This window comes from Hibiscus syriacus, unplaced genomic scaffold, assembly GCF_006381635.1.
Source record: "Hibiscus syriacus cultivar Baekdansim isolate YM2019G1 unplaced genomic scaffold, ASM638163v2 tig00110485_pilon, whole genome shotgun sequence".
Taxonomy (NCBI): Eukaryota; Viridiplantae; Streptophyta; class Magnoliopsida; order Malvales; family Malvaceae; genus Hibiscus; species Hibiscus syriacus.
Genome location: NW_024062760.1, coordinates 916861 through 924767, shown reverse-complemented (window position 1 = coordinate 924767; position 7907 = coordinate 916861). Strand labels below are relative to the sequence as shown.

At 33.3% G+C, this 7907-nt stretch overlaps 1 pseudogene; it reads right to left on the bottom strand.

Annotated features, from left to right (window-relative positions):
* Positions 1-244: 244 nt before the first annotated feature.
* On the bottom strand, positions 245-3142 carry LOC120129294 (annotated as a pseudogene).
* Between the last annotated feature and the right edge of the window lie 4765 nt (positions 3143-7907).

Genomic DNA, 7907 nt, shown 5'->3' with positions numbered 1-7907 from the left:
ATTATTGATTTTATAATATTTTATTAAACCCTAGACTTTTTTCTCTGGTTTTTGGGCGAATTTTCTCTTGTGAATCGTCTGTCGGAGCTAGCCTACAGGATAATCACTATTCTGTCTGGCGTCAATGTTCCATTGAACACAATCCACTATATATCTTCTTAAAACTCGAACTACAGCAACCAAACTCTAAAACCATAGCAACAACTCGAACAAATAAGAAAATATATGCATTAATTCCACGCAATAAGCTCTACACTATAAGCTATCTAATAACAGATATGAATTATTTTCCAAATATCGAACACCGAGTCGTACACAGCAACATGTTGCTAATCGATCTTCCTTCCCAGACTTTTATGCTCCTGCTTCCAGGTGGAGTTCTATAATATGCAGGCACAGTAAGAGGGAAGAACATTTGTCTCACTCCTTCGAACCATATAAATGGCAGAATAATACTTGATGCAACCTGAAAGCAACAAATATAGAACAAGTTAATGGTAATAATCTGCATATTTACATCATGTTCGTGTTGCATAAGAACTGTTTGGTACAGATACCGACCCAAAGGAGTCTAGCCCCGTTCCACAATCGTTCGGAGAAGGAAACGGAAGCAACAATCGGCCGACACCGTAAACTGACATGGCAGAGAAATGAAACGCCAAGCTTAATGGACGAGGGCATAGACCGGATAATATAGCCGATGGTCCGGTCGAAAATATACCTCCGAGTCTCAAGTACCCGAAACATGTCTGTTGTAGGTCCTCCATTACAGGACTAGATGGGGCACTGAACACGATCTGTAAGACGTTTGCCAGTGTTTTATCGTCGATGACATCGGCTGCATTTGGTTAAAGTGAGAAATTATGTCGTCTTCTTACTCTTGATTGACATTCGTTTTCAAAATGTATGGAATACGTAATGTAGTTCACCTTCCTTAGAGTGTAAAAAGACTCAAGATATTTGCAGACCGCGGATGCATCGGATAGATTATGCAAGGGTCTTATGAGATCACTCAGTAGAACAACATCAGAGAGTGCAACCGTCATTCCCCTCCCGTTATAGCGTGCCGGGAATTGACCGCATCGCCTATCAAAAACGCACCGGGAGTCGGGCGTGGATCAGCAGCCATGATTTTGTTCGGCATTATCTTATGTTATCCTCCTTCTCTATTGCAGAAATCAAGGCAGTGTACATTTCAGGAAGAGCCTGAAATCAATGAATCATAGTGTTACTCCATAGATTGAGCAAAATTCCCTAAATATAACAATATGTGGACAGTAATATTTGGTTATGACGGATGGTTCATTTTTTTTATAATTTAGATAATAAATTATAGTTGGTGGCTAAACATTAGCTGATATATAGTACTGTTTTCATCTAAAGTGAGAGAAGAAGTAAAGAGGATGGGTTATAGATTTCTCGCAATTTTAATCGAGAGGTTAATAGTTACTTCTAATGTTGATGTCAGACATAAAATTATGATTGTTATTTGTAGTAGTTTACCTAGGTCTATCAATATGATATTAAAAAGTTGTTGACTTCTCGAGAGATATAAGACTCTTGAGACTTTTAGGTACAAAGATGTTCTCTCGAGACTTAAACTACAAAATCATTTTAAAGAGATAATTCTCGAGACTAATATAATAAGTTTTCCTCTATTTTCTCATAAAATCAGAGGAATTGGACATCAGACAATCTACGAATAATCATTGATTATAACTCTCCATCTAAATAAAAAATAAATAAAAATAAGCACCCTATAATTTTCATAAACTAAATAATACTATCAACACAAATGAAATAAGATGGATCCAAATACCTTGGGAGCCACCCTAGTTTTCAAGTAATGGGCCATTCCACCATCGGAAACAGAAGGTACATGCTGACTGGGTATATCAACCAAGCATCGAATTTCAGTGCTGCTAATGGGATAAAACAGGATTGGTGAAGGTTCTGCTAATAAATACTCCATAATTTTCATCCGGTAGCTTACAGTTCGTCAGGACTAAACCAGCAAAATGAGAAGGAATATCAACCTGCACAAACATCAACACCTTTACATATACCTTTTCTTAAAACCATACAATTTACAAAACTTCCTAGGCATTCTTCACCTTGGGGTTGCAGAGAGAGCGTCTCAAATTCGAGAAATAACCGTCGCAGATGACGGTGAGGGGAGCATAAGCCGTCAGCAGTTGGCCGCTCTTGTCTTTGTAGTGCACTCCTTTAACGGTCCCGTTCTCTTCAATCAGTGATGTTACTGCCCCTTGCTCTAGACTCACTCTGCATTCGCATATTCACATCCAAATAAATGTCGTGATATTGTATGCCGAAATTGAAGAAAGATTGAGTTGAAAGATGAAGTACTTGTGAAGATGCAGCTTTGTTCCGCAACCTTTGAACGAAACGACCATTGTGAAAGTTTCTTCCTGCAACATGGGACTCATACTTCTCCAGAGGAAAAGATAGGGGGCTTCTTTTCCATCCTTGTATAAAACATATCCCAGAACTCAGCATCAATCTCATCAACACAAATCTACATTACAGAAAATTTCAAATAAAAAATAAAGTGTGAATCTTAAAATAGATTCATCTACTCGAAAAATTCAAAAAATTTTACTCCACTCGAATGAATATTCACCTTCAAGGCCTAACTCAATTAACTTGAGGTAGCCCCCTGGCATCAGACCTTCGCCGGCGATTCTCTCGGGTGCTTTTAAGTCCCTCTCGATCACTCGCACTCGACGTCCATCCTGCAACCCACAACCTCAAACACTCAAGACATACACAACTATTGCATCTGCCGAACAAATAGCTATTAACAATTTCTACTTCGAATCTATAGAAACTATGCATCATAACATATATATTTGAACCTTTCCAAGAGAGTAGGCAAGAGCAGCACCGGCAACACCAGCGCCGACTATGATATCCGTCGTCCCATGAGCCTCACAGTTTCCAGTTTTGTTTGCAGAGTTTTCCTTTGGAAGCTCCATGGAAGCCGATCTTTTCACCTTGCTCGGTCCTCTAAATCTCATTAAAGAACTGTAGAACAAGAAAGCAAGCCCCGAAAGAGAAGCTATGGCACCTGCAAGTCCAACTATGTACGCCATGCAGATAGTTTCTTGTTTCCTTCACGGCTTTGCTTGTTCAAAAGGAGTGATTTATATAAAAATTTTGTCTTCGCTCATGGCTTCTATCGGTGTCCACTGGGATTGTATTTGATCCACATGTGGCTTATCTTTTTCCACCACTTGGCATTTCACTCACCGTCAAGGCTGCCACTTTTTCTGCTGATATCATAGTACTGATCTAGGTCGTGATATTTATAAAAGGATAAATACACATAGAATTGATCTAGGTTTACTACGAATGATAATTTTTCTCCACCCCACGCAATTGAAACTAGACACAGTTACATCAAAGGAAAGGAAAGAGAAGAGACAAATAAAGTTTGATTTTATTTAAATCGGGAATGATAAGTCTATGGCGACCCTACATATCTCTTTTCCTTCTTTCAATGTCTGGGCTTTGATTTATCCGAATACGGTTAAAGATAGGTTTTCTTCAACGAGATTCTTCTTCCTTGAAAAAAATTGTGACGTTGACAATCAGATATTTATATAATATATCTAAATTTACTAATAATTGATTATCTAAGTTGAGTGACTAAAACGTAAACTTACTAATAATTGAGTGATCAAGATGTAAACAAAATGTTTGTGTAGTTTGAGTTTAACGATACAATAACCTAATTGATTAATTACTGATTCAGTTATAATGTTTTGAAATACAATGATCTAACCGTAAACTTGCTAATAAAATAGTGACGTGTTATTTACCCTACTTTTTATCTTCATTCTGCTTGAGCAAATGTCTCGTAAATTATTTGGCCCAATAAGTCAACACATATTTTAATTTGTAATCTACAATATTTTCTATAGTAAATGGTAAACTCGTCACATTAAGTGACGAATTCGCTTGAAAATACTCTTTATTGGTCCTAGATATACAAGTCTCATGTGAGCTAATATTTTAATATTTTATTGAGAGTTATCACGTCAAGGTGATAAGTCCACTTGAAATTTATTTAATTTTTTATATTCACTAAATAATTTAAGTAAGTTTGAATTTCAAAAAAAAGTAGCCGTTTGTAGCCATTGCACAACAAGCAATTGTAATGGGTAGATTGCAACTCTCATCCTAGAACTCGTCACCTTAAAGTGACCGTTTGTTGGGATTTTTAAAAAAATTAGTAGTTTATGGCTGTTGGGTTTGAGGGTATAAATAGAGGTTTGGGATTAAGATTTTTTATTGTGTTTTGTTAAGAATTTTTTTGAATATTTTGAAATTTCTAAAAAATGTCTACCCACGATGAAATGTTACGCCTCGATGATATCCATATTTCTTCGCTCAAGCTCGGTCTGAAAAGAACGAGCGTTTGTCAATGAGGAATGAGTCTTAGAGATCTGCATCAGTGGATTATTATATATTTGCAACAATCTAGGATGAATCCAGTGACATTTTTGCGTGGTGTTAAGGTGAACATGGCATTGATTACGACTCTCACTGAACGTTGGAGCCTAGAGACGTATATTTTTCATTTTCAAGTGGTGAAACAACAATTACGTTAGAAGATGTCGCTTACCAACTTGATGTTCTGGTTAATGGTGCGGCGATAATGAAAACAACAATTTAACCGATTCGGAATTGTTCACCAAATTTTGGGAAAGATGTATATATACAACTGTAATATTAACAATAATTAAAGTTTGACACAGGTTAGCTCTGGAAAGAAATTATAAAACCTAAAATTATTTGGAAAGAAAAACTCTTCTCAAATGTAAACTCAATTAACTTTATGTTTGTTCGTTTATGTTCGTTACGTTCGTTTAATGTTTTAATGAATGAACATGAATGAAAACGAACAAGTTACATTCCTCAATGATTGAACACGAACAATAATATTTCTTTATTTAGTTGTTCATGTTCATTTATTTGTTCGATTAAAGTTAAACGAACGAACATAAACATACACTTATTCATGTCCGTTCAGTTCATTTACAGTTCTACCTTTTCCTGTCGATGATCATAGTATCTTATGATCATTCATGAAAATTTAATGTTTATTAAAAATTTATGGGTAAATTAAATTACATCCTTAATTTTTTCACTTTTATTTTAATCATTAAAGATTAAAAGTTTTCAATTTACTCATTAAAATTTTAGTTTATTCTTGTTTTGGTCACTCGGATGTTAAATCATAAATGAAAGGATGACATGACCACTTGTGTTGATGTGAATTACTTCTTGTTGACATAGAATCTATATGACATCCATGTCATTTTTCCTTTTTTTTTGTTTTATCTTCTTCCTCCTAAGATATAAACAAACTCGTCTCATTGCCTCTTACCATTCTATCAGTTTAGATTTCACCTAAGTCACTATGACACTCATAAAACTCAACCCAAAACTCATGAAACTTTAAACTACTTTGATTAATAAAATTCACCATTTGATTAGCGTAGAATCAATACATACAAATCACTTCCTCCTTCTTCACCTCCCTATTATTATTTAGAAGAAAATGCTTTATCATCAAGAAATCAAAGAAAATTCAAAACTAGGGGTTTATTATAAAAATGAATAAAGTTTTGGGGAAATTTCATAATTTTTAAATGAAAAATATCTAGTTATATGTTAGTGACTAAACTAAGACTGCGAAGAAAATTCAGTGATGAAATTTGTAATTTACTCAATATTTAAATATAATAGTTATAAAAAAAAGGATAAAAGACACAAATAATCCTCGATTATATGATTTTTTTTTAATCAGTCAATTGTAATATAAAATTAATTCAGTGATCCGTTTATGTTTAAAAATAATGATGATTCATTTATAACTTATTAATAATTGAGTAATATATTATATTTTATTATTTTTTAAAACATATTAATCTTTTTGGTAAACCATTTGTATGAACTCTTAATTATTATCTCTTTTTGCTTTGATAATCTATTTTGAAATTTTATCAATTAGACTATTTAACTATTTATGTGTGACAATCAAGTCCTCTATCGTTATCATTTAGCGTAGGAGGTGACACGACTATTAAAAAATTGGTATAATTACACATTTGGTCCTCAATATTTATACATTCTATCAATTTAGTTCAAATTTTAGTTCAACTAAATAAATTTAATCTCCCAATTAGATATTGACATGTGTCAGGTTACTTTTTGTTCAGGTTACTTTCGATTTAGATTACTTTTTATTCAAGTTACTTTCGGTTCAAATTACTTTTGCTTCATGTTATTTTTGGTTCAAATTTGTATCAGTCCAATTAAAATTTGAGTTGGTTTCGGTTTAGATCGATTTCTACTTGGATTTTGGATCAAATTTGAGTTATCATTTTGGGTCTATATCAAATTAGCAAAATCGATTTGGATAATCAAATTTGTGGTTACAAATTTGATTATTACTTTTGATCTATTGATTGAATTATCAGCATCGAAAATGACTTGATCAAAATAAAAAATATTGGTTTATTGTTGGACTTCAAAACCATCAAAACTAATATCCTCATAGGTAACTGTTGGGACCGTCGGTGCACCCCATGGCGCAATAGAAATAAAACACGATGGTCTCACCAGCGATCCAAGTACGTTAAATCCAAAACCTAGAGGAAGGGATGTGATTACTTACATTGGGTTCCTTGTAAATCAGCAAAGACAACATCGACTATTGATGATCACGAATGTTTCGAATCCTAGTCTCCACGAAAAGTGTCTCAGCCTCTACTCAGTTCACTCGATTGAGAGCAACATTTAACTTTTCCCAAAAGCAGTTTTGAGAAAACAGCTGAAGATTAAGTACGGCTGCTAGACCTCACTTATCTTTAAATACCTGAGTTACCCTAACATATTAGCGTTTTGTTATTTCGAATTAATTAAACTCTTATTTAATTAATTCAAATTAAATATCCATTAAAGACTTATAATCCGAATTACGCTCTTTAATGTTTATTTAAACTCTTATTTAATTATTCCAAATTAAATATCAATTAAAAGAGTTGTAATCAGAATTATTCTTTTAATGTTTACTTACTATATTCAGGATAATTAAAATCATATGTATATCAGATATACATATATTAACTCTAGATATATATTTCAGTAACGTACAACAAATATACATCTTTGCTAATTTCAAACCTAGGGTGTGACCTTGTAGTTTCTTGTAACATTGGTAGTAATTATTAGAACAATTCTAATATTACAAACAATGAGTGACATCTAGCAATATATCATTGTCATCTAAGTTACAAGAAATTGTGATTCAACATATTATCTTCGTGATTATCTCTTTTATGTATTACATCATTTTGTCCTTTATATCTAGAATAGTCACAAGTCTTGGAATAGTCACACTTGTATAGCCTATCTATTGTTTCTTGATATCTAGAGTAGACTATAATTAACGAATAATTTGTGATATCAAGTGGTTTGTGATATATTTCCTATTATGTAGGAAGGACAAATCCTATCTTAATCATACACACTCCAATACATATACCAAGATATATTCAATAACAATCTTTATAGTGCAATCAGTTACAAATTAAGCATATTTAACTGTATCAAAACATACAACAACATATGTTGAGATAGTAATGATCTCAAGTATGAGGATCATACATATAGCCATCGCAATGAGCAATGTTGTGACCGTCACATAATAATCCAAGACATATGCTCATACTGGGTCAATCCAATACATTGTTCTCTAACAATATAATCATGTATCAATTCTGACATATGTTGTTGTATCAATTCAGTGATTAGTATCGAAAGTAGCTCGATCGAAACAATAAATATTCATTTATCAATGGGCGTCAAAGCCACAA